This window comes from Lemur catta, chromosome 6 (assembly GCF_020740605.2).
Source record: "Lemur catta isolate mLemCat1 chromosome 6, mLemCat1.pri, whole genome shotgun sequence".
In the NCBI taxonomy this organism is placed as follows: Eukaryota; Metazoa; Chordata; class Mammalia; order Primates; family Lemuridae; genus Lemur; species Lemur catta.
In genome coordinates, this window is record NC_059133.1 from 6,993,681 (window position 1) to 7,020,824 (window position 27,144).

The window sequence follows — 27,144 nt, forward strand, 5'->3', positions numbered from 1 at the left end:
CGGAGACTCTGATGATCTCCCTCTTCAAAGGCACAGTAGAGGCAGAATCACTCAGCAATCTTCCCTGGCACCAGAGCCAGCATTTCCGCAACTGCTCACCCCCAGAGAAGCCACATATGGGTGTGGTATGATCTGGAGGGAGCTTTCTATACAAAAATATTATGCTTCTCCCGATTTCCTGCCTCAGGGTCTATATATGAACCTCTGAGTCATTGTGTTGAGTGTAAGGCCCCAGACGGGGGCTGGCGAACAAAGTTCATCTTATGGAGCAACACTGCCAGGCTGACAGAGGCCAGTGGGGGCTGTCCCGAGGGGAAGGGCTGAGTTGAGAAGGATCCCCAGCCCCAGTGGTGGTTTATAGAAGGAATGCACAAAATGCAATGTCTGCCATCAAGAAGGGATACCCAGTGAAGGCACATTTGTCCTCATGCCCTGGGCCTCAGACAGCCCTCTCCCATTAGTAGAACTATCGCTAAAAGGCACAGTAATACAAAGTAACACCAGGTCAGAGGCCCAGGTCTGACCGGAGCTCAGGATGCAGAGGGAGGGGCCTGGAGGAGTCCGGGTTGTAACACAGACAGTACAGCGGCAGCTCGGGGGCAGGGAACAACCATGTCCCTTCCTTCCGGAAGATTTTGGCTCCTCCAGCTACACTGGTTAGACTCTTCTGTGCCAAGGGCAAAGACAGACACAGAAAGGGAGGGTTTCATTCAAGCTCAACCAACATTTATGCCTCTCCTACTTGGCGCCAGGCAAGGTGCGGGAGTGGGGCGACACAGAAGGACCAGGTTGCTTAGGCCCAGTCCTGCCCCCAGAGAACTCCTGGTTCAGCAGGAGGGAGACAGGTGAGCCAACGGGAGCCGGTAGCTGTGGGGCAGGGGCCTGGGAAGGGACAGGCAGGAGAGCTGGGTCTACAGGGGAGGCGGGAAGCCTCTGCGGGAGGTGGTCCTTGGGCTGGCTAGTGAAGGAGAATGGCAAGTTTCTTGGGACGATTGGGAAGGGAAGGATATTCCTAACCAGAAACCTGCCCAGAAGGATGTGCACTAGGCCCAGCTTGGACACCCCAGCTCCCCATGGCACCCTACAATTTGCAGAGGCATGATGATGGGGAAGCCCAGGCCTGTCCCTCCTCCAGTACCCTGGCCCACGACTAGGAGAAAGTCCAAGAGTCAGAGGGCAGCAGAGGAAGGAAACCCACCTGGGCACCCACCATGCACCAGGGGCCCTACGGAGGACAACAGTGGCACAGACCATCCCAAGAGCTACTCAGGATGGCTCTACATCTGGCTTTGCCTGACCATGCCCTAACACAGCAAGCAGACTACCAGGAGCTTGTGACGTGCCACACCCTGGGGCAGAGGGGCAGGCAGGAATAGAGCACATTGCCTGGAAGGAAAACACCACAGAGGCCAAGAGGACACCAAGGCTTTGGGAGCTGGGGATAGGTGGGGATCACACTCATCCCCTTTGCTCACTCACTCGCTAAACTCGAGTGGGTACTAATCTGTGTACAAAACCCCTCCCCTCGCTGTCTTGTGGGGAAACCAAACTATAGGGACAGAGTTACCATAAATGAAATAAGAGCGTCAATAGAGGCATCTACCCATCCACCTATCCATCCAACCATCCATTTGTGAAATGAGCACCTAAGGAATATCTTAAATGTTCTAGGCCTTCTGGGGATTTAGTAATTAACAAAGCTGACAAAGTCTCTCTTAGAGCATATGTCCTAAGAGAGAGCCACACAACACATAAAAATATACTGCAATACAGGAAGGAAACACACAACAAAGAAAAAACAATGAAACAGAGTGACAGAGTGCTATAATTATAAGGTAGCCAGGAAAGGCCACCTTGACATTTGAATAGAGACCTACATGGCGTGAGGGAGCGAGCCATGTGAATATCTAGTGGAAAAGGCAGAGGGAACAGCAAGTGCAAAGGTCCTGAGGCAGGTGCCTGGTTGGTGTGTTTCAGGAAGTACAGGAGGCTAGTGTGGCTAGAGCAGAGTGGGCAGTGGGGAGATGGGAGATGGGAAGGAAAGTTGTTCAAGGCCACAATGAGCCTGGAGCCTGGGTTGAAAGGGACAGGGGAGATGAGCATCAGGCAACCTGAGTAACAACATGCCAGGAGAGCAAAGCCCGCAGCCGGTGTGGCACCTAACGCCCCACACCCTTCCCTCCTCAATCTCCCTCCTCTGGGAAGAAAATTCTTATAGGTGGTTGTTATGAACTGAATGTTTGTACCCCCCCAAAATTCCTATGTTGAAGCCCCAACCCCTATATTTGGAGATAGAGACTATAAGTGGGTAATTAAGGTTAAATGAGGCTACGAGAGTGGGTTTGATATTCTGTTACAGCAGCCTAAGCAGACTAATACAGACTTTGGTACTGAGAAGTGGGCCGCTGCCATAAAAATACCTAAAAATGTAGAAGTGGCTTTGGAACCAGGTGATGTGTAGAGGCTGGAGGTGTTTTGGGGTGCATGCTAGAAAAAGCCCAGGTAATCATGAAGGGACGGTGGGTAGAAACATGGATATAAAGGTGATTCTGGTGAGGTCTCAGAAAGAAAAAAAGGAAAGCTGGAAAGAAGGCCTCTACCATCTTAGAGAACACATATACCATCATGAGCAGAATGCTGGTAAGAATACAAACATTAAAAGGTAATTCCAGGCCGGGCGCGGTGGCTCACGCCTGTAATCCTAGCACTCTGGGAGGCCGAGGCGGGTGGATCGCTTGAGGTCAGGAGTTCGAGACCAGCCTCAGCAAGAGTGAGAACCCCATCTCTACTAAAAATAGAAATAAATTATCTGGCCAACTAAAAATATATATACAAAAAATTAGCCAGGCATGGTGGCGCATGCCTGTAGTCCCAGCTACTCGGGAGGCTGAGGCAGGAGGATCGCTTAAGCCCAGGAGTTTGAGGTTGCTGTGAGCTAGGCTGATGCCACGGCACTCACTCTAGCCCGGGCAACAGAGCAAGACTCTGTCTCAAAAAAAAAAAAAAAAAAAAAGGTAATTCCGGTAAAGTCTCAGAAGGAAATGAGGAACATGTCATTGGAAACTGGAAGAAAGGCTATCCTTATAAAGGGGTAAAGAACTTGGCTGAATTGTGCAAGGTAGAACTTGTGAGCAATGAAACTGGGTATTTAACAGAAGAGATTTCTGAGCAAAGAATTAAAGGCCTTACTACTCATGGTAAAATCTGAGAGGAAAGAAATGAATTAAAGAAGGAATTATTAAGCTAAAAGGAACCAGAATGTGAAGATTTGCAAAATTGTCAGCCTATCCGCATTGCAAAAAATAAAAAGGCTGGTTCTGAAGAGAACAGTAGGTATGGCTGAACAATCACTTGGTAGGGAAATTAGTGAGGCTATGAACCATGGATCTAACCTGCCATTTCAGCAGAAGCCAGGAAGAGAGAAGACAGCAGAGAAACTGCCAGTTTGAACTAAAGAGGACAGAGAAAGTAGGATAGAATGAAGCAAGACTGTTGGACCTCTGAGATTCTACAGGATGGGACCATATATTTATTTGGGTGTGAATATGCTTTACCCTTCAAGAAAAGGAAAGAAGCCAAGCACAGTGGATTGTGCCTATAATCCCAGCTACTTGGGAGGCTGAGGCAAGAGGATCACTTGAGGCCAGGAGTTTGAGACCAGCTTGGGCAACATAGCGCATACCACCATGTCTGGCTAATTTCTATTATTTGTAGAGACAGGGCTGGTCTGGTCAGGCTGGTCTTGAACTCCTGAGCTCAAGCAATCCTCCCACCTTAGCCTCCCAGAGTGCTAGGATTATAGGCATGAGCCACCATACCTGGCCTCTAAAAATTTTTTTAAAAAAATTAGCGAGGTATGGTGGCACACATCTGTAGTCTCAGCTACTTGGAAGGCGAGGCCAGATGACCATTTGAGTCCAGGAGCTTGAGGCTAAAATGAGCTATGATCATGTCACTGTATTCTAGCCTGGGCAACAGAGCAAGATCCCATGTCTAAAACAAAAATGAGTAAGATTAAAAAAAAAAAAAAAAAAGGAAAGAATGACCCCAAAGTTGATTCAGAGATCATCAGGGCTGCCTCCTTGCTTTCAAAGTATATGGCTGCCACCTCTGTTTCAACAGGCCAAGCTGCCACCTATAGCCTTGGGGGCAGAACCATGCCACAGAGCTGTGGGTCCCGAAGGAGGATCATCAAGCCAAAGAGGATTATCCTCAAGTCTTAAAATCTAATGGACCAGCCTGGGCAACAGAGTGAGACCCCCATCTTTACAAAAAATTTAAAATTAGCTGGGCATGGTAGTGCATGCCTGTAGTTCCAGCTACTCAGCAGGTTGAGGCATGAGGATCGCTTGAGGCCAGCGAGGAGTTCGAGTTGCAGTGAGCTATGACCACACCCCTGCACTCCAGCCTGGGCAACATAGCAAGACCCTCATCTTTAAAGAAAAAAAATCTAATGGAATTTGCATTGCTAGGGTTTGAGGTTTTGGACTTGCTTGGAACCCGTCATCTCTTTCTTCTTTCTGATTTCTTCCTTTTGGCATAGGGATGTCTACCCTATGCCCGTCCCACCATTATATTTTGGAAGCATATGATGTGTCTGGTTTCATAGGCTCATAGCTAAAGAGAACTTATGCCTTAGGATGAATTGTATCTTGAGTCTCACCCCTATCTGATTTAGATGATATTTGATGAGACTTTGGACTTCAGACTTTAGAGATGATGCTGTAATGAGTTAAGACTCTTAGGGCTGTTGGGATGGAATGAATATGCTTTTTGATAAGGACATGACTTTTGGGGGATCAGGGGTGCAATGTTTGTGTCCTCCCCAAATTCATATGTTGAAGCTCTCATCCCTAATGTGACTGCATTTGGAGATGGGGCCAAGAAGGAGGTACCTGTAATTAAGGTTAAATGAGTCATAAGGATAGGGCCCTCATCCAACAGGACTACTGTCCTTGTAAGAGACACCAGAGAGCTTGCTTTCTCTCCCCCTCTCTCTCTTTCTCCTCTCCCATGCATGCACCAAGGAAAGGCCATGTGAGGACACAGTGAGTTCTGTAAGCCAGAAAGAGAGCCCTCACCAGAAACCGAATCAGCCAGCACCTTGATCTAGGACCTCCAGGCTCCAGAATGGTGAGAAAATAAATTTCTGTTGTTTAAGCCACCTGGTCTACAGCATTTTGGTATGGCAGCCCAAGGAGACTAACACAATGGTTATAAGGTCATTTGTTCTCAGCTAAAGAGGGAGGTGAGATGAGCACCTTGAAGGTGAGTGTCAGGAATGACTCAGAGAAGGCACTTGGTAGAAGAGCAAGGAGCATATAGGCCAAACAAACCTCTAGGATCTGATTTTTTTCTTTTTATTTATTTTTGTTAGTTTGTTTGTTTTGAGACACGGTCTCGCTCTGTTGCCCAGGCTGGAGTGCAATGGCATCACCATAACTCACAGCAACCTCAAACTCCTGGGCTCAAGCGATCCTCCTGCCTCTGCCTCCTGAGTAGCTGGGACTACAGGCACACACCACAGCCAACTAATTTTTCTATTTTTTGTAGAGATGCTAATTTTTCTATTTTTGTAGGGATGGGGTCTTGCTCTTGCTCAGGCTGGTCCCAAACTCTCAACCTCAAGCGATCCTCCTACCTCAGCCTCCCAAGGTGCTAGGATTACAGGCATGAGCCACTGTGCCCAGCTCCAACTTGTTTTTTTTTTGTTTGTTTGTTTTTAAGGAAAAAAGTCCAAGGAGAAATGGAGGCTCAGATTTGTCCAGGATCCCAGTGCCAGGCAGAGTAATCCCTACACCCCAACTCCAGGTTCTTATAACTTAGGAAGTTCATACTGGACTTGCCTCAGATGGGCTCTTCCCAGAAATACAGCTATGAAATAAGCAAGGAATGGAAACAATTCCCTTAAAAAGTCAGCAGAATGTATGACACGTACCCAGGTGCATATCTGGGTTCTAACTCAAGACGATCTCGTATCAACTGTATACAAGTTACTCAATTTCTTGGTGTTTCACTTCCCTCATCTCTAAAACAAGGATAATACTAACTACTTTATACGGCTGTTGTGAAGGTTAAACGAGATGTCTGATACATGATAAGCATTTAACTATTATTTTTTAATAATTGTTACTTAAAAATAGGCAAAAAACATAAGCAGGAAATTCGCAGGAAATATAAATCATTAAGAAAAGATAATCAAACTCACGGATAAAAGAACCACACGTTAAAATAAAACACCACTTTTTCACCCGCGAGACGAAGGTGAGCAGAAAGCCTGGTTGCTGAGGGTGGAGCAGCGGGCACTCCCAAACACTGCACCTGCACTGAGAGTGGGCAGGAATCATCTTTGTGAAACAATTTAGCAACTTCTACCAAAACGAGCAAGGCAGGCCCTGTTGACTGTCTACCCAGCAGCCAATTTTCTTTCTTCCTCCCTGGCATTGCCTCAGTATTGTCCCTTCCCATGTACTCAGGTGAACCTTATCTGAGCTAAGCCAATCATAACAGTCCTTTCCCCTTGCCAGTGATTGGCTTAGGCAAGGCCATGTGACATCACCCTGACCAATGAGAAAGGAGGGGAAGGCAGCCAAGGGGCTTCTGGGAAAGGTTTCTTCACCGTTCAACTGGGACAGGAGAAAGAATGCCTTTCTCTGCTGCCTTATGCTCTGCTCGGGTGTAACAACATGAACACCGCGGGGATGGCGGAGCAGAAAGACAAAAGGACTAAAGATATTTAATGACAAGTCTGACCCCCAAAATTAACTGCCCCTAGAACTGTCCCACCTCACTTTTTATGTGAGATAAACATGATGAGGTAGGAATTCTGTTACTGGCAGCCAAAAGCCTTCCAAATGATAAAATGTCCTTTCACTTCCAAGAATTTAACCTACCAAAATCCTTGCACAAGTACGCAATTATACTTGCATAGCAATGTATTATTTTTAAAAATGAGTGAAAAACTAGAAGCAACCTTAATGTCCACCAGTAAAGGATTAATTTAATTAATTAAATTATAGTATATTCAAACCACGAAATACAATGCAGCTATTGAAGCTATATGTATTGTCATGGAGATGCTTCCACCCATGGTTGAGGAACAAAAAAGCAGCAGATATCAGATCACTTTGTGTTGTATGATCATATCTCTGTGTGATGTGTGTTTATACATTAAAGAAAGAGTTTGAAAGAATATTCTCCAATTTAACTGGTTTCCTCTGGGGACTGGGATCTGCCAAGGGGCAAGAAGGCACAGAACACTTCCTTTCCACTTTTCCCAGCATGGCTTGGATTTTTTACACAGAGCAAGTGTTACTCTTGTAATTTGAAACACAAAATTAGGTGATTGACTTGAAGCCAGCCTAGTAGGCCAGGGGCCAAGTGGGAACCAGTGGCCTGAGTGCCTGATTTTAAACCCAGTGTTCTGGGTCTGCCAAAATGTCAATGGACTGTTCTTCCTGAGAAAGAAAGCCAACCATTGACTCAAGAACCGTGATGGAAACATGTTGTTTTTTTCCACTTTGGGGAAGAGTTTGAAGATGACAGAATTTTAGAGACTTGGCTCTTCATCACACCTGGGAGGAACAGTGCCAGCTTCTCCAAAAATCTCATTGCCTGACCTTGTGCTTGGCACAGAGCAAGTGCTCAGTAAATGATGGTAAAATATATGAATGAATGAATGAATGAATATCAACTCTTCCAACCTAGCCATTTTATAGATAAGAATGGATGAATATTGACTAAATGAGAGAAACTGACACCAAGAGAAGAGATGAATAATCAGATAGTAATATTAACAATTGCTGAGTGGTTACGATGTGCTAGGGGCTGTCATGATGGCTTTACACATAGTAACTTCCTTAATGCTCAGTAACAACACTAAGAGACAGATAACTGTTATCACCCCCATTTTGCAGATGAAGAATCAGAGACACAGAGTTAAGTGACTTGCCCCAAGTCACAGAGTTGGTACCTAGTGGAGCTGGGATTCAAACCCTGGCAGCCTGAACCCAGAGCCCATGCACATCACCCTCACCTTTATTGTCTCCCATTAAACAATTAGACCCAGCCCCAGGACCCCTCTGTCATCATGCTCCAGTCTTCCCCACTCTGCAAATGATGCCCTCCCCTGATCTGGAATCCCCTTCTGGCTAATGCACAACCTTGCCTCCCTTTCTGGGTCACACGTCAAGAAATGGTTGTCTACACTGTCTCCACATCCTTACCTCTCACTCAACTGTCCAACTCACAGCAACCCCACTCCCACTCCACCACTCCACTGCATGGTGCTTGCCAAGGGTCCTTTCCAACCCAGAGACCCCCTAATTGCTGATCCAGGTGAGGAACAGTTTTTACTCACCTCTTCCTGGACTCTCAGCTGCACCTACCACTTCCTGGCTCCTGCGAGGCTGCAACCTTGGGTCCTCCTCACACCTCTCTGATCGTTCCTACTCCGTCTGTGAGAGGCTCTTCTTCCTCTGCCCAGATCTCAAGATCAACACTCCCAAGCTTCCAGTTAAAGGACAGTGCTCCTGCTCTCCTCACTCTACACGCTGTCCCCAGATGAGCTCTTGCATTTCATGATCCTATGAGTCATGTCGATGACTCACAAATCTATTCCTCCCACCAGGCTCACCCCCTCCCCAGTATTTCAGACTCTTATCTCTTACCTTCTGGGTACTGGTACCTGGTTGTCCAACATCCAGACTATGACCTCCATGCCTTTCCTAATCCTGGGCCCTCTCCTGAAATGTCGTCTCCCATACATACCTAGCCAACTCCTACACATCCTTTAACACCCAGCTTTGATGCCCTCTGTGTCTAGAAAGTCCTCCCTGGTGCCCATCCCAGCTGGGTTGGGTGTTCCTCTAACTGAACACATCCTAAACTGAACTCAGCATCTTTTCCTCTAATCCTGTTCCTTCTCTATTCTTCCTTAACTCTAACCATAGCTCTGACCATCATCCTGTTCACAGCTAGTCCTCTGTTCCTTCCACCTTCATCTCTTAAATATTCCTCCACTCTGCATCCCCTCCCATCCTCTCCACAAGCACAGCTATCACTTAGGCCCTCTTCATTTCCTGCCAACAATTTTCAATGCACCCCCTCCAGTCTGTTCCCCTTCAGTGATTAGGGATATCCGTCTAACACATATGTCTAACACAATGGCACTCCCTGCTCAAAATCCTTCTAAGTGTGCACATGCACACACACATACATATACAAATGAATGCAAGCTTTAAAAAAAAAGGTGGGGGAAACTGAATAAGCTCTGTAGTCTAGCAATGTACCAATGCCAATTTTCTGGTTTTGGTAATGTACTCCAGCTATATAAGATGTCACCATTAGGGGAAGCTGGGTGAAGGGAATTCTTTGTACTATTTTTTACAACTTCTTTTGAATAAAAAGTTAAAAAAACAAACAGAACTTTCCATGATAACACTATCAGGAGGAGAACAAAGTCCAAGCTTCTCATCCTTTTGCACACAGTGCTGTAGGACATGCCTAGCCTCCTCTTCTGCCCCTGGCCCAGCCTGGAATGCCACACTCGATGACCATCTGACTTATCATTCAAGCTACCTGCTTTTTGTGGAACATCCTCCACACCTACTGCTTCCCACCCCAGCTAATGCCCACTGTTCCTTTTGGTTTTGGGGGGGTATTTTTTGTTTGTTTTGAGACAGGGTCTCACTTTGTTGCCCAGGCTGGAGTGCAGTGGTCTCATCACAGCTCACTGCAACCTCAAACTCCTTGGCTCAAGCAATTCTCCTTCCTCAGCCTCCTGAGTAGCTGGGACTACAGGCACGGGCCACCATACCTGGCTAATTTTTCTATTTTTTTTTAGAAGCGGGGTCTTACTATGTTGCTCAGGCTGGACTTGAACTCCTGGGCTCAAGTGATCCTCCCGCCTCAGCCTCCTGAATAGCTGGGATTACAGGTGTGTACCACCATACCCAGCTGTATCTGATTCAGATCTGAGCAGCCCAGAGAAAGAATGTCTACTCTGAGTAGGCAAAGCTCATGAATCCTAGAATAACAGTGAAGATACTGATATCAGTCATCATTTATTAAGCACTTTATCCTACCAGATACTGCTCTGAAAGCTTTAAATATATTAATAATACTCCACTCCTCACAACATTCCATAAGAGAGTATGATTATATCCCCATTTTACAGATGAGGAAATCGAGGCACAAGGAGGTGAAGCAACCTGCCAGGGTACACAGTTAGTAAGTGATAGAGCTGGGATCTGACCTGGCAGGTGGCCTCTGGAGTACATGCTGTCACCTCCCAACTCAACAATGCTCTGCCCTTCTCCATACCAGGCTGCCTCCAGCCTCACCCCACCCACCTTGCACTCACTTGCCCCAGGTTTAATTAAAGAGTAGCAGTCAGTCCAGACTGCAGACATGAACACTATCTGAGGTTACGTCATCTCTAAAGATGCCTGACACCTCTCCTGACTCACCAGGCCCTTGATGGCTTACTCAGAGAGACCAGGAAAGGCCTAATTTTACCATCCTTGACCCTACTACTCAGCATTCCAAGCCTGTATTTATCCCTTCTCCACAGTCCCTCCATGGCTTATCTACCAACCCTGAGGACCCTCTGCCCCAAGGAGGTCAGGGAAGGGACATGTGTCATTGCTGGGAATTACCTGCAGCATGTCAAGTACCTTCTATGGCAGGGATTCTAAATGGAGAGCATTCAGGGGCCTGTGAACTGGATAGGGAAACATTTACAACCTGGTTTTCACTAAACCCTACCTGATATTTAGCATTCCCTCCAATTATGCATGTAGGCAATACACTGTCACCATTAGAATCTTTTCCCATCATGTTTCAGTTACTGCAGACATAATGAAATGCTCACCCTCATCACAACTTCAAAATTACAGTCGTTACATTAGACTCACTGCTAGATCTTGTTTTTTAGTGAATTCATAAAGACGCTATAGTTCAAGAGAATTGGTTTCCTTTATCATCCTGTGTATTTCACTTTCTGCATTTAAGAACCCTGGCTTTCTGGCTGGGTGCAGTGCCTGTAATCCTAGCACTCTGGGAGGCTGAGGTGGGAGGATTGCTTGAGGTCAGGACTTTGAGACCAGCCTGGGCAAGAGTGAGACACCCTCCCAACCCCCACCAAAAAAGAACACTGGCTTTCATTACAGATCTGAGATTGATTTAGAAGCCCTGTTCTAAATACTTATCCCCGCAATAATCTCAAAGATAGGTGCTTATTACCCCTTTTTCCACAGAAAAGTGAGGCTTAAAGGGAATTTGTGAGTTGCCCAAGGCCACACTGCTTCTAAGGAAGAAAGCTGGAGCTACTGGCAATGTCCCAGCCTCCAGGAATGAATGTGACGTGGAATGCCCACAGGCCTCAGTGACCTGAAGCTTGCTTTCCCTTCAACTGGCCACGCTGAACAGAAACCAAAGTTCAGGAAACTTCCCCAGGTCTCCCCTACTCCCTGCCCCCCAATCCCATAAGCCAAATTAAGCGTCAGCAGCAAAGCATAATCCTCCCTCCTGCATGTTCTGGTTACAAAGGGCTTTTATTTTCATAATCTTGTCTTACCCTCCCGACAACCTGCGGCCAACCTGCCCAGGAATGATTCAAACCCACATCCCTGTCTCCAGGGGCCTGGGCTCCAACTTCTTCATCAAGATTGTAGGTAGAAACAGAAGGTTGAATCTTGCAAAAAACAAAAAACAAAACAAAACAAAAAAAGACCATAGGATGTGGTGCTAAAGAGAGATGTTTAAAAAATAACTCCCCCTTTTTTTTTCCAATAGAAAAGTAACAGAAACTCATTGTAAAAGCTTTGGAAATTATAGGCAAACATAAAAAAACAAACCAGAAATTTCCCAGAGGACCATAGCTGAGTGGCCACCTAACACTGCAAAGTCCTTGCTTTCTTTCAAGCAGTTGACTGGTCACTCTTCCTGCTCACAGCGGTGCACCACCCAGCCATCGAGACAGATTCAAGGGCTCCTCTGGGCCATGTGGCCCAAAAGCCCTGGGTACAGATCCCAGGACTGTCCCACAGTGGCTTTCAGGGCATCTTCCTGAGCCTCAGTTTTGTCATTTGCAAGATGGAGCTGACAATACCTGCCCGGCAAGACTATTTTGTAGATTTATACAGTGTGTCTCTCCCAGAGGAGATCAGAAATTTGTGCGTCTGCTGAACTGGGTGCTGTGGTGTACACATAACTTACAAAACTCTCCTATAAGCTTTCAATCTGTCAACACCAATTTCTTTGCAGTTTCTGTCTAGACCTGGGCTATTTGGCAAGGGCTGTTCTGTGGGCAACCTGCTATGTTATTGATTTATTCAACATTTATGCACCTTTATATGCGAGGGGCTCTGCCAGGTGTTGGGGGAACACAGTTAATAAAGTCCCTACCCTTAGGGAGCTTGTCATCCAGAGATGCAAAGACAAATAAACAGGTTAGTGTTAAATGCACAAGGTAAGTAAAGATAGAGATAAGAGTTACAAGGAAACTGAAACAGGAAACTGGCAGGGAGTGATGGAAGGTGGACTGGGATTTCAGGGAAGGTCCTTAGGTGGCATTTAGGAGTGACCAGGAGCCAACCATGGAAGATGGGAAGTGGGGTAAGAATGGACCCACTCAGCAGCAGACAGGGCAAGGGCAACGACCTTGAGGTGGGGACATGCCAAGAAGCTTCAAGGAACACACAGGAGGCCAGTATGACTGCAGTGCTGGAGCGAGGGCGAGCTACGGAGGAGGCAAGGTGTGCGGGGCAGGCTGGGCCATCAGAGAGCTACACACAGGCCACGCTGGAGAGCCACGGCTGTGTCCTGTGCATGCTGGGAGATGCCTGGAGGGTTTTCAGCAGAAGAGTGGCAGGATCTTATTTAAATTTCAAGAAGATCCCTTTGCGGCCACGGTGGCTCATGCCTGTAATCTTAGCACTCTGGAAGGCCGAGACGGGATGATTGCTCAAGGTCAGGAGTTCGAGACCAGCCTAAGCAAAAGCAAGACCCCGTCTCTACTAAAACAATAGAAAGAAATTATATGGACAACTAAAAATATATATAGAAAAAATTAGCCGAGCATGGTGGCGCATGCCTGTAGTCCCAGCTACTCGGGAGGCTGAGGCAGGAGGATCGCTTGAGCCCAGGAGTTTGAGGTTTCTGTGAGTTAGGCTGACGCCACGGCACTCTAGCCCAGGCAAGAGAGTGAGACTGTCTCAAAAAAAAAAACGAAGATGCCTTTGGCCACTGCAGGGAGGATGGACAACAAGAGAGGATACTAGGAGATTAGTTTTGAGGCTACTGTAGTGGTCCAGGCCTGGATCAAGTTAGAGAAGATTCAGGAACATTCTGGAGGCTATTAAATGCTCATGACAACCACTACTCCTGAGGCAGATTCAACTGGGTCAGCATGACCATTTGACCATTTCACAGAAAAGGAAACTGAGGCCAAGAATAACAATCGTGCCCCAGATCACACAACTGGCGTGTGCTGGACTTGGGAATGAAACAGGACTTTTGGCACCCTGCCCTATGCTCCTCTGCCTGTAGAGGGGCAGGGCATGACAGGGAATGCTCCTGGGAACAAGAGCATAGATGAACCAGAGTGACCTCTGAAAACCCCAGAAGGGCCCTGACCTTCCCGGTAGCCCTCACAGGAAGTGCTCAGTGAATGATTGTTGGCTGACCCCAGCACTTCAGAAACACAAACCCACTATACAACATGGCTCTTGTGTCCCTTTTCAAGTCACAGTGTGCACTGGGTAGGAAAAGCCAGAGAGTTGGTGACTCCTCGGTTTTCTTCTTCTGAAAAATAAGCACGCCTGTCTTTCAAGGAAACTGGAAGTAACTGAAAGACTCTCCCCTGCATGGCAGCTAAGACCTCAGACTCGGGGGTCCAGGAGGCCTGACTCCATCTGACTTCCTGCTCTACCACAGCCGTGAGACCTTGGATGTGCTACTTAATCTACTTAATCTCTCTGAGCCTTGGTCTCCTTGTCTGCAAAATGGGGCTGCTAATAACTGTTCCTGCCTCAAAGAGTTAAGCAGAGGTGATAAGGGGAGGCACAGCAAGTGCATTAAATACATGGTGGCTACTGCCGTATTACCACCGTCACGCTCACGTCTCAGCCTCTGATATGGGGCTCGGGAACTGCCGCTGAACTGAAGCTGCCTAGATGTTTCTGAAGAGAAGACAGGTGCTGACTGCAGGGTGCCACTGCCCCTCCCATGGGCCCCTACAGCCTGATGGGGACGCAGAGCAAACACACCTGCAGAAGTCATCGGGACGCCTGCAAAGAAAGACTTCCTAGGGGGAATAAATAAGTCAGGAAAGAGTCCGTAGCTGGTGCTGACAGAGAAAGGAAATGAGCCCATTTTCTATGGGCCATTAAATGTGATGAAAGGATCCGGCTTGTGTGGAGGCTCCTGGGAGCTGACACGTGGTAGTCACTTCATCAGCCCAGGCCGAGCCTCCAGCTTCAGGCTGCAGCCTTCCTCAGAGGACACCTCCACCTTCTTCTGTCCGAACCCCTCAGGTCTACCCCGAGGGCCCCTGAGGTGTCCCCTCTCCCTTCCCAGGTCCACATGAACCAACTCCAGAGCCAGAATGCCCGCCTTTGCTTCACAGCTCTGCCACTTGCACACTGTCACTGAACCTCTCTGTGCCGCAGTTTTTTCATCTGTAAAATGGGGATAATGATAGTGCCTCTCTCTAGGGCTACTATAAGAATTAATAATCTAATCTTGGAAAAAGCACTTGCAACAGGGCCTGGCCACTAGGGAATTGCTGGATCAGTGTTTGTTAAATTAATACAAATTTTAAAACCTGTCTAATTCCTTTCATCTTGGTTTCTTGTCCTGATCCCCAGGCATGGGTTTCCATCAAACATCATCAAATCTCAGAGCTCATTTTCAGGAGGGGAAACAGGCCCAGAGAACCAAAGGGACCGGGTGACAGACTGACCTGAACACAAACTCATATCTGTCCCCGAAATTGTGGTGGCACCAGGTCACCTGTTCCTTCTTCAAACATCCCAGCCTCTGTCTTGGTGCCTCTGCTTAGAATACCCTTTCTCCGGCCTTTCAACCTATCACTCAAATGTTCAAATGGCACTTCTAGGAAGACCTTCCACCCATGGGCAAAATAAACCTTCTTCCCCTACAATGGGGCATAATTCAGTTTGACAACACAATGGCTGGATGTGTCAGAGGCATGGAGGGTGAATCAGACCCAGTTCCTGTCCTTGGGAAGCTCAGGTTAATCATCTGTATCTGTCTTGTTCCAAGCCCCAAGCTCCAAGCTCCTCTGGGGTGGTGAGCCAGGCACCCAATAGGCACTAAGGACCCAAACTTACTCATATCTCCATGTTCAGGGCCTGGTCATCCTTCCACTGCCATCCTGCCTTCTCCAGTCAGAAACCTACTGACAGCACTTTCACCAGGCCAGTCCTGTGGGCCCTGGAACACACAGCTAGTTCAGTAGAACTCTCTGGCCTTGGGGAGCCCACCGACCTTTTAGCCTGAGCCCCCAAACCCTGCTGCATCTGCCAATTCAGACCATCCCAGTCCCTACTCTTGTTTACATATCTGAGACAAAGCTGGCTACAGGATGCAGGAGCACACTCAAGAGTCACGGAGGACTGGGTTCAAATCCAGTGGGGTGACATCGGGCCAGCCACACGAATCCTGTGTTCCACAATTACTTCATCTGCAAAATGGAGGCCAGGCACAGAGGCTCACACCTGTAATCCCAGCACTCTGGGAGGCTGAGGTGGGAGGATCGCTTGAGCCCAGGAGTTGGAGGCAGCAGTGAACTATGATCGTGCCACTACACTTCAGCCTGGGTGACAGAGTGAGACCCTGTTGCTTAAAAAAAAAAAAAAACCCTAGCGATAACAATGCCCAATGCCCATCCCTCACGGAGCTACTGTTAAGAATGAAAGAGAACGTAAGTCCATGTCCCAGCACAGAAGCAACTGGGGCTTACCCAGGGATCCCCTTCCTCTTCTCCACCCTGGCCAAGCTTCCCCATTCTTTCAAGCTCACATTCCACTTTCTGGAGGAAGTTTTCCCTAATTTTTCCAGGTTACCCTGAACTTCATTCTCTCTCCATGCTCACTGCACTGACCCCAGAATTCAGCATTTTCTTGTTCTCTCATTCATTTACTAGAGTTAACTTTCTCTTTCCAGCCACACAATAAGAGACAAACTCAATCCTAAACCTGCCCCACAGCATCTCACAAGAGAAGCTTGAAAAGCAACTTGCCAAGGTAGCCCAGGATTCTGGAAAAGGGAGAAGATTTGGAGTCAGCAAACTGGGCGGGAAGCCCACCTCTGCTGTGTGACTTGCCAGCACTCACTTCTCTAAGCCTCGGGTTTCTCATCTGGAAAATGACTGAAAAGTGTTCACCTGACATAGTTGCTACGTAGGCCAGATGAGCCAACATATATGAAACTAAAAAGTGTTATTTAAGGGATTATTATTTTCAGAAGCTCAAACCCAAACCTACCAATGTCTCAACTTTCCTAAACCTAAGACTCAAGAGATCCGCTCATCCCACTGAGCTTTTTAGGCCCCAAATAATCTTCCAAAACCCACTCTCCTAATTGTCCAACCTAAACAAAAAGCTAACAGCTTAGAACTCACAGCATCCATGGAACACAAACCTTATCCAGCTCAGAGACCACAAAGTCTCTCCCCCATCCTCAGATCTCATCCCTCCTGGACACAGGTTTCCTTTCCAGCTTAAGGCATCCCACTCCTCAAACCTGCTAACCAGGTGTTGGCCAGGCATCACTTCCAGCTTGCAGTCCTACTTCCATGGAAGGTGATCGTCGGGAAAGAAGACCACAGAGGGTATGGACCACATGGCTGTACGTGTGGGGGGGGGAGTCTGGGTAGTAGAACGAAAGATTCCGCTAGAATTTTGTGTCCAACACAGTTGCTAAATGTACTATAATTATCTCATTTTGTGTGAAAATTCAAGGATCTGCATTCTGCTATTTTCATCAGACTGGAACTGGGGAAAATAGCAAGAAGTTGGGGTTCAAAGTCTTATGCCTAGGAACCAAAGCTAGCCACCAGAGAAATGCAATCCCTGATCACCCTGCTGTGAGCCTGCAGCCCCCTACTCCAGGCCCAGCCCCCAGACTCCCATTCACAGCCCTAGCCCCCTAGACTTCCCCATTAATACCATGAGGGCAACACAGACATCAGGTTCTATCAGAGTGAACTGTTTCTACATGATATTTTCCGCTGGGAAAACTGCTTTGTCTCTCTGTGTGAAAGACCCCCAAACCAGGCACCTTATGAACACCTGAACTAGACAGTTTAAAGGGGAAAGCGGAGAAAGGAGGAGGGATCAGGCTCCAGAGGGGGAGCCCCAGGCCCGCTGTGAGCAGGAGATGGGTGTGAGGGCAGGTCAGCGGCTCCTGGTCCCCCAGCCCCAACAGGGCAGCCCCCCCAGTGCCTAAGCTCATGCCCACAGACCCCACATGCTTCCAGCACCGTGGCGGTGGCGGGCCTCCGGCAGGCCTCTCAGCCCGGAGGCGGATCCCAGACCGGAAACGCCCCCCTGCCCAGCCAGCCCAGACCGCGCCCCCCCTTTCCTGCTGCCCCCTCCCCCCGGGCCTGGCCACAGGCCCCGGATCCCCGAGCTCGCTTGGCCGCCGCAGCCGGCAGAAGCGGCCTGTCGGGCGGCCGCGGTCCCTGGCCCTCGCCGCGGCCCCTCCAACTCCGGGCGCTGCGGGGCCAAGGCGAACACAAAAGGAAGGGAGGCGCTGCCAGCGACGCCCCTGCTAGCCCCCCGCGACCCCCTGAGCGGGGTTCGGCAAAGCATCCGCGCACCCCCAAAGCTCCAGACCCCGAGGAGCGAGGCCCCCACACAAAATTCCAGGACGCCTCCTGGGGGCTGGCAGGGGCGGCCAAATCTGCCCAGCGGCAGGTGCCCCCGGCCGCACAATAACTTTGAAACTTTGGGGCAGGGCACGGGGATGGGGATCCCCAAAAAGGAGGAAATGGGGATTGGTGGGCTATTTCTTTATTTTTGCCAAAACCCACTTTCCGGGTGGCCCGGCGCGCGGCTCCGGCCTGGACGAGGTGCTCTGCGCCTCCTCCCCGGCCGGGCCCCGGAACCCCCGGGCCCTCGCGCGCCCGTGGCCCGGGACGCGGTGGCCCGGCCTCTGCCCTGGCGGGGCTCGGGCCGCGCCAAGCACTCACCTCCGCCGGGCTGCGCTCCCCGCGGGCCTGCGCCGAGCCCGATAAATGGTATGCTATGACTAGAGGTATGATTACGTTATTATTAGTAGTAATAATAAGAGTAAATGCTATTTAATTATGGGCGGCCGCATCCTGCTCCCGGCGCCGCCGCCCCAGCAGCTCCGTCCATGTGGCTCCGGAGCGCTTTACTTTCATTTCCAGCCCCTCGGCCGGCCGCTCGCGGCAGCACCCGCTGGAGGCTCCGTCTCCCTGCAGCTCTGCCTCCTCGGGTCCTAGAGAGCGCGGCTCCCCTCGCCTCGTCGCGCCCAGGGTGGGCGGCGCGGGCTGTGCACCTGGGGAGGACCGGTTGGGGGAGGAGGGGAAGCCCCCCTTCCCCGTGGAAAGCTCATGCCTGGAATTCACCTTTATTTTCCTTAAAAGTGTCCTTCCTTTCAGGGGGTTTTCTTTTGGTGGTTCTGCATATCTGGGCTGATGCTGGTCAAATCCAGTGCCTCCTCCCTCCTGTATGCGTGTAAAAAGCCCCCAGGTTTCCAGGTATTTTCATGGAAGGCTCCCAAAAACCCTTTTCGCAGATGAGGACTGGAGGCACGGGGAGGAATCAGCATCTCACTTGGCTGGAGTTTTGTGTATTGGATGTTAAAGAAACAGTTATTCAATGAGGCTTGTTAAAGTCGGCAAGGCAGACTTTATTGGGGGGGGGGGGAGGCATCACGGTAGGTGTAGGGACTACTGCAGCCTGCAACGGGGTTTTGCAGTGGGGGAGAGAAATGGGGCTTAACTAGGAGTTAGCCTGTGCAACTGGAAATTTATAGCAAGCAGCAAAGTGGGGGTCAGTGGATAGAAAATTACAGCAGGGTTGGGGGGGTTCTGGCTAAACAGACCTAACAAGATTCTCCCTGAAGGCAGGCCAGAGCGATCAGAACTCATCTGGAGAATCCAGGAGGATGAGGAACCTGCTTAAATACTGATGATCAGATATGGAGGATGGGGGGTTCTAGCTAAACCAATGTAGCAGGATTCTTGCTAAAATTGGACAATGCAGAGATGAACACAGAAGTCCAAAAGTTTAGGCCTAGGTGACAAGTTCAGGGTAGCCCAAGTAGAGTTCCCTCAAGGAGACAATCTTTGTCAGGGATCTTTCCAGAAAGGATGTGATGCCTCTTAGAAGACCTACTAGGTAAAGGGGGATTAACCAGACAGACCTGCCATAAGCCCCCCAGCACTGCCTCAGAGCTGGTGAAGGTCAGGCTGGAGATTTGGATCCATAGCTCCTGATTCCAAATACTGTTCATCCCACCCTACTGCTACCTGCCCGTTGATTCCCAGAGAATGCCTAAGAGTTCTCTCAGATTTCCTCCGTCCCCCTCTTCATTTTACAGGTGTGTATGTATATTTATTTATAGCTTATTGTGGATCGGCTGTGAGCCTGCCAGATTTTATCTTTACAAATTTTATCTGTTCCACCGTTAGTGACAGACAGAATCTTAGGACTGGAGATACAACAGTGAGACCAATTTTAAGTATTTAAATACACTGTGGTAAGTACTAGGAGAAACCAAGAACCTGGAGCCATGTTTACTTATTTAATTTTCACAATAATCCTGGAAGATTGGTTTTGTCATGCCCATTTTACAGATGGAAAAGTGAAGCTCAGAATTAAGTGACTTGTCCAAGGTGGCAGTTCTGCCTGCCTCCAGGGTCTGTGTACTTTGTATGGCCTCCTACACTTTCCACTATCTCTGCATTAAGTGAGACTTGAAAGAGGAACAAAATGCACCTGGACCTTCAGAAGTTCTCAGACTCTTCCTTCTCTGGGTGACTTCTCCCTCCTCACTACTCTGAGATCAACAAAGAGACAGCCTCTGGCATGAGGAATATGGACACTTATGTCCAGCTATGAAAGCAGAGTCCAGTGGCCCTCAGACATCACTGATTTTCAGTGGGAAATCAACCCCTGGGTGACCTGAGATAGAGTCAATCAAGACCATGGGCTAAAGGCGGTCACAGACTGAGCCTGATAATTTAGGAAGGCCAGCTGGTGTGATACAGATGTCACTGAGGTGTCATTAGGAAAAGCAAGGTCTCCAGCCCTGCCACTTAGTGTCTGTATGACTCTGGATAATCTCACAGCATCAATTTCCTCATTTGTAAAATACAGATAAGAACACTGAATCAATAGAAATTTTGTTTCAAGGATTACAACGAAATGTCTATAAAGCATGTAGTGAGAGATGAATAAATGTCAGTTCTCATATCCCCTGTGCAATTTAGTGAAACACTCTTGACAACTTATTGTAGTAGGTACCATTGTTATTAAATATGGTCACTCCCATTTTATGGATGTGGGTGCTAAGGCCAGTTGAATTACTGCATCTTGCCTTAAATGAACTAGCTGGCAAATGGTCTGGTGATTCCACCATCCCAGGCTGCTGGTGAAATGACACATATCCTTAAAAGAGGACTGTCCATCATTTGGGAGGATTCAGCTGGATATCAGCCCCCCATCTCTTCAACTTGGCATCAACTTGTTAAACTGTTTGGGCTGCCTGAGATAGTAAAGGGGACTTTATTACAAGACCCCAACCAGAGGTAAGAGTGCTTTGGAGAAAGGGGCCAGGAGGCTGGTCCCGGTAAGTTTTCTTGGAAGCCCCATGTTGTCAGGCAGCAGTGTCCCCACATTGAAGCTGAAATAGCAGGAACAGCCACCACTTCTTGTTTACTATGAGCCCAACACTACATATATTGATTCTCTTACCCTCTCAAAAACCCTGTAAGGTAGGCATTGTTTCTACCTGTTTTCAGGTAGGAACAAACACAAAACAGTTAAGTGACTTGGATAAGGTCACACAGCTAAGAAAGAGACAGAGGCAGGATTCAATTCCAGGCTTGTCCACCTATAAGGCATAACCACTGCACCGTGATGTGGACATCTTAAATCTGGATCTGTCACTAGTTAACCTCAAGGGCTTGTCATGTGAGTGAGTCACTGGAGAATGGGATTCAGAGGCTCATGCTCCTAATTCTGAGGAACTGACAAGTGTATCATTTATTTGTTCCTTCTTCAGTGAGTACCTTCTGCCCTAGGCTTACCTCCTGGGAGGGCCTAAGTGCATGGCAACCTTAATTGCAACAATGAGTAGGATTCATTGTTACTTGACAAATGTTTGTTCATTGCCAGATCCTGTGTCCCCACAGCTCTAGCATTATCCCAGGACCTAGCCCTGCAGCAAGGGATCTTAATTTGGAGTTTAGGGAAGGGCCCTGAAGAGGTACACACAACTTTAGGCTTAGGTTCTTTTTTCCTTATTTGTAAATTGAAGGTGCTATGGGCAGAATGTGTCCCACCAAAATTGTATGCTGAAGTCCTATCCCTAATGTGATAGTATCAGGAAGTGGGGCCGTTGGGAAATCATTGGGACATGAGGATGAAGCCCTCAAGAATGGGATTAGGAGCCCAGGAGTTCAGAGCTGCAGTGAGCTATAGTCCTGCCACTGTATTCCAGCCTGGGCAACACAGTGAGACCCTGTCTCAAAAGAAAACAAAATGGGATTAGTGCTCTTATAAGAAAAGACACTGGATTGAGAAATGCTCTCTCTCTCTTTCTGCCACGTGGGAATACAACAAGAAAACAACCATTTGTAAAGCCAGAAGGCAGCCCTGACCAAGAACCTGACCATATTGACACCCTGATCTTGGACTTCCAGCCTCCAGATCTGTCAGAAATAAATTTCTATTGCTTAAGCCACCCAGTCTGTGGTATTTGGTATAGCAACCTGAGGTGACTAAGACGGGGGTAATAAGAGTCCTTATCCCATAGGGTCTGTAATGGTTAATTTTATGTGGCAACTTGACTGGGCCATGGAGTGCCCAGACATTTGGTCAAACATTCTGGGTGTTTCTTTGAGGGTGTTTTTGGATGAGTTTAATATTTAAATTCATAAACTAAGTAAAGCAGATTGCCCTTCCTAAGGTGGGTGGGCCTCATCTAATCAGTTGAAGGCCCAAATAGAACTAAAAAAGCTGACCCTCCCCTAAATAAGAAGGAATTCCCCTCTGACAGCCTGTGAGCTGGGACATTGATTTTTGTCCTGCCTTCGGACTTGAAGGAAAACTCGGGCTCTTCCTGGGTCTCCAGCCTGCTGACTGCAGATCTTAGGACTTCTCTGTCTCCATAGTCACGTGAGCCAATACATTACAATAAATCTTTCTCTCCCTCTCTCTCTCTCTCTCTCTCTGTGGGTATATATGTATACACACACACACACACACACACACACACATCTCCTATTGGTTCTGTTTCTGTGGAGAACCCTGACTAATACAGGGTCACTGCAAGGATTAAGTGAATTATGACGTGCAAAGCATTGATATATATGTGATTGTTAATTTAAAAATGAATAAAAAATACATTCTTGGGACACAATCTATAGAACTCAGACTCTCAAAGGTGAGGGTGACATAAAAAAAGACAAGGGGAGGCTCCATGGGTCTAGAGGGTGAAATAGGCTAGCCACCAGACAACTGTAATACCATGGGCAAAACGCAGGCGATGAAACATGGTCACATTTGTCCCCAACGTGTTAGAAAAATGTTCAAACATACAGAAAGTTGAAAGAACTGCACAGTGAACACCCACATGCCCTAGATTATTCTACCATTGTTAACATTTTGCTGTATTTGCTTTATTACATATTCATCCATCCATCAATTCCTGAACATTTTTGTTTTTAAAAAAGTAATTTTTAACTTTCTTTTTTATGCTCTTTTGCATTTTATACTAATTTAAACAGATTACTGTCAGTTTTCATTTAAAAAACATGGAACAAAAGAATTATTAAAAAAGAAGATAATTTGCTAAAAAATATTTGGTATCAGGAAACCCTCCATAAACATTAGAGCATAATTTAAGCTCCTCTGTGAACACCATCCTTTTCTCTCTCCTGGGTTTCTCAGGAGCTGGAACAGTGCCCTTTCCAACATGGATGTTTGATAACTATTTGTGGAGTGAATGAATTATTTTAATTATGGTTAGTAATCAAGATTAAAAAAACAGGAGCCTTTGGCTTGAACCCCCAAGGGAATGCGGTTTGAGTGTCCTTCACAGATGATGTAGCTGCCCCTGCCCACCAGCAGAGGGGTGCTGGGGGAGGCTCCCCTGCCCTGCGGGTGGGCCCGCCCACCACTCTCCAGGGGACCTGGGGCAGCACCTGGTGGGGTCTTGGGAATTTCTGTCCACATTCCTCACGTGTCCGGCATACTTCAGCCATTTGTTTTTGGTCAGACTAAATGGCAAGTCAGCAGCCTTGGTAGTTTTTCAGGAAAGCAGCATAAATATTGTTATTTATTTCATTTACAATTGGCAATTAAGTTTGCTTTCAGGCACCAGAATGGAATTTAAAACATTCATGAAGTAAACTAAACTAATCAGAGGCACCGTGTTTTTGTCTTCAAAACATTCTTTAAAAAAAAAGAAAAAGCTGCACAACAGAGAAAGAGAGGTCCAGAACACTCCCCCTCTCCGTATTCCCCTCATACACACTTTACAGTGATTTGTTTTGTGTGTGTGTTGAAAAGGATCCAGAGACCTGGCTTCCACTGTCTCCTGTCTAAATCATGATTTAATTTGGGCAGGTTATTGGACCTGTCATGGCCACAGTTCTTCACCTGTTGAAATGAGGAAAGGGTTGGCCTAGGAGGGCCACCTGTCAAAGGCTATGATTCCAATTCTGGGGCCAGGCAGACTAGCTCCTAAGGGATAACTTGAAAGAGAGAAAGTTGGAGTGGGGGGAGAGAGAGAGAGAAGATGACAAGTGTGTTGCTTAGAAACAGTGATGATTCTTGATTCCTCTGACTCACTGTGCACTCTTGGGCAAACCCCCTTCTCCTTTTTAAACCTGTCTCCCCATTTGTAAAGGGGCTTAAAATAGAACCTAGATATAGGAGTAACAGAATCTCAATTGCTAGGGTGTGCTGTCAGGCTGAGTTTGTGATTTTTAGCTCTGAACCAGGAACACCTTCGGGCAGAACATCTACTTTCCAATTCTCCATAAGCCCCTCCAGGCCCCATTACTTCTTTATGTCTCCTTGGCCCTTGAAGGACATTGAATTTCTGCTAAGAATTCCCTTCGAGTTCTGAACTTCCCACGATCCATCAGCTGGATGAGGAGGGGAAGATCACCTAAGATGTTCTGCCACCCACCTTCCTCTTCCCTTTGGGAGGTCTCTGAGGGCCAAGGAAAGTCTCAAGTAGAACTGGAAAAGGGAGGCTGGGCATCACCCCAAGGAAAATCCAGACTGATGTCATCAGTCCCAGCTGGAAGCAGCACAGGATTAGCATTAGGTCTAATTGGGAGCACATCTCAGCCTATTCAGATTACTTTTTTTTTTTTTTGAGACAAGGTCTTGCTCTGTCACCCATGCTATTATGCAATGTCATGATCATAGCTCACTGCAGCATTGCACTCCCTCCTGGGCTCAAGCAATCCTCCTGCCTCAGCCTCCTGAGTAGCTGGGACTATAGGTGTATGTCATCACACCTGGCTAATTTGTTAATTTAATTTTTATAGAGATGAGGTCTTGCTATGTTGCCCATGCTGATCTCGAATTCCTGGGTTCAAGCGATCTTCCCACCTTGGCCTCCCAAAGTGCTGGGATTATGGGTGTGAGCCACCATGTCTGGCCTCAGATGACTCATTTTACTTTATTTTTTTGAGACAAAGTCTCGCTCTGTTGCCTGGGTAGAGTACAGTGGCATCATCATATCTCACTGCAACCTCAAATTCCTGGGCACAAGTGATCCTCCTGCTTCAGCCTCCAAGTAGCTGGGACCACAGAGGTATTCCACCACGCCCAGCTAGATGACTCATTTTAAGCAAACATCCGGTGACCTTGACTGATATCCGGTTTAAATGAGGAAACCTGAATCACCTATGACAGCCCAGGCCCAGAGAGGATCTTGCCAGGACGGATTCAGCTCCTGCCCCAGAGACCCTCCCAGGCTGAGGAGGAAGCCACCAAGAACACTATAAACTCTGAAAAAGCCCTCAGAGCCACAGACCAACTGCTGTGGGTACCTGCAGGAGCGTGAGGCTAATTCTGACTACAGTGATGTACAAAAGCCTCCTGTATTAAGTGGCATTTGATATGGGCCTTAGGCAGAAAAGGAGCGGGGTGGGGAGCTGGGGGGCGTGGAAGAGGACCCATATCTTGGTAACTTTGTGAACCAGGAAAGTTACATTTGATCTGAAGTTTTCTCCTCTTTATGCTGGGAAGAGTGGTAATGATGCCCACTTCCTTTGTAGTTGTAAAAATTAAATTAGCTGTGTGAAAGGATCTGGCACACCTGTTTAACTCCGAATTGCAGGCAAAGCAAAAACATGAGTAAGCTGAGTTGTGAGAGGTAACTCTGGAAAAGAAGACTGCATATGTTGACAGTATTTCTGAGTACTAGAGTTTAGGGTATGTTTACTTTTCTCTTTATTCTGTATTGGTTGAAGTATTTATATTAATAATTAACACATTATAAATATGGTTAAAATGCTCTTTTTAAATTTTATTTTTTTAATATGAGGGGATTGAGGAGGGGGTTCAATTTCCTTTTTTTTTGTTGAGACAGAATCTCACTCTGCCGGCCTGGGTAGAGTACAATGGCCAGGAGTTTGAGGCCAGCCTGGGCAACATAGCAAGACCCCATACCCAATCATTTTTTTTTTTTTTTGAGACAGGGTCTTGCTCTGTCACCCAACTAGAGTGCAGTGGCATCATCACTGCTCACTGTAACCTCAAACTCCTAGGCTCAAGCAATCCTCCTGCCTCAGCCACCGGAGTAACTGGGACTATAGGCACAAGCTACCATGGCCGGCTGATTTTTCTATTTTTTTGTAGAGATGGGGTTTTGCTCTTGCTCAGGCTGGTCTCAAATTCCTGGCCTCAAGCGATCCTCCCACCTTGGCCTTCCAGAGTGCTAGGATTATAGGCATGAGCCTAGCCAAGACTCCATCTTACTTGAAAAAAAAAAGAAAGCTATTTGTGTGTGTGTGTATGTTTGAGACAGGATCTCACTCTGTTGCCCAGACTGGAGTGCAGTGGTGGGATCATAGCTCACTACAACCTTGAACTCCTGGGCTCAAGCGATCTTCCTCCTTCCACCTCCCAAAGTGTTGGGATTACAGGGGTGCACCACCTTGTCTGGCCCTATTTGTGTTTTTGTACTTAAAAAAATTCAAACCTACAGAAAAGTTGCAAAATTGTTCATAGAACTTCCATATATTCTTCATCCAGCTTCACTAATTAACATTTTACCACATCTGTGCTGTGTCTGTATGTATATACACACATTGCTTTTAACCATTTGAGAGTAAGTTAAAGACATCATACCTCTTCACCCCTAATTATTTCAGTATTTTCCCCCCAAGAACAAGGGCAGCCTCTTACATAACCCAGTTCCATAATAAAAATCAATAAATTTAACATTGATACAATACTATTGTTATCTAATATACAGTTAAATTTTGCTAATTGTCTCAATACTGTCCTCTATAGCAATCTCCACCCACCCAGAATCTGATCCAGGACCATGTATTAAGCTTAGTTGTCTTTTTTTTTTTTTTTTAATGACAGCGTCTCACTCTGTTGCCCAGACTAGAGTACAGTGACATCATGATAGCTCACTGCAACCTCAAACTCCTGGGATTAAGGGATCCTCCTGCCTCAGCCTCCCAAGTAGCTGGGATGACAGGCAGTGCCACTGCACCCGGTTAGTTTTTCTGATTTTAGTAGAGTCAGGGTCTTGTTCTTACTCAGGCTGGTATTGAACTCCTGAGTTTAAGCGATCCTCCTGCCTCGAGCTCCCAGATTGCTAGGATTACAGGCGTGAGCCACCTCGCCTGGCCTGTCTTGTCCTGTTAGTCTCCTTTAGTCAGCA

The 27,144-nt window shown here is 47.4% G+C and overlaps 1 protein-coding gene across 3 annotated transcripts in view; it reads right to left on the reverse strand.

The window, feature by feature from the left end:
• Positions 1-18,473, reverse strand: part of ZC3H7B (zinc finger CCCH-type containing 7B) — a 49,896-nt gene extending 31,423 nt beyond the window's left edge. Inside the window, exon 1 of one of the 3 annotated variants that reach the window (XM_045554820.1) lies at positions 18,221-18,473. The gene's annotated coding sequence lies outside the window, so the exon portion shown is untranslated. Of the gene's footprint in view, positions 1-8,359; positions 8,380-15,356; positions 15,486-18,220 lie in introns of those variants that run through there. The other 2 variants (XM_045554821.1, XM_045554822.1) reach the window with 2 other exon arrangements.
• Between the last annotated feature and the right edge of the window lie 8,671 nt (positions 18,474-27,144).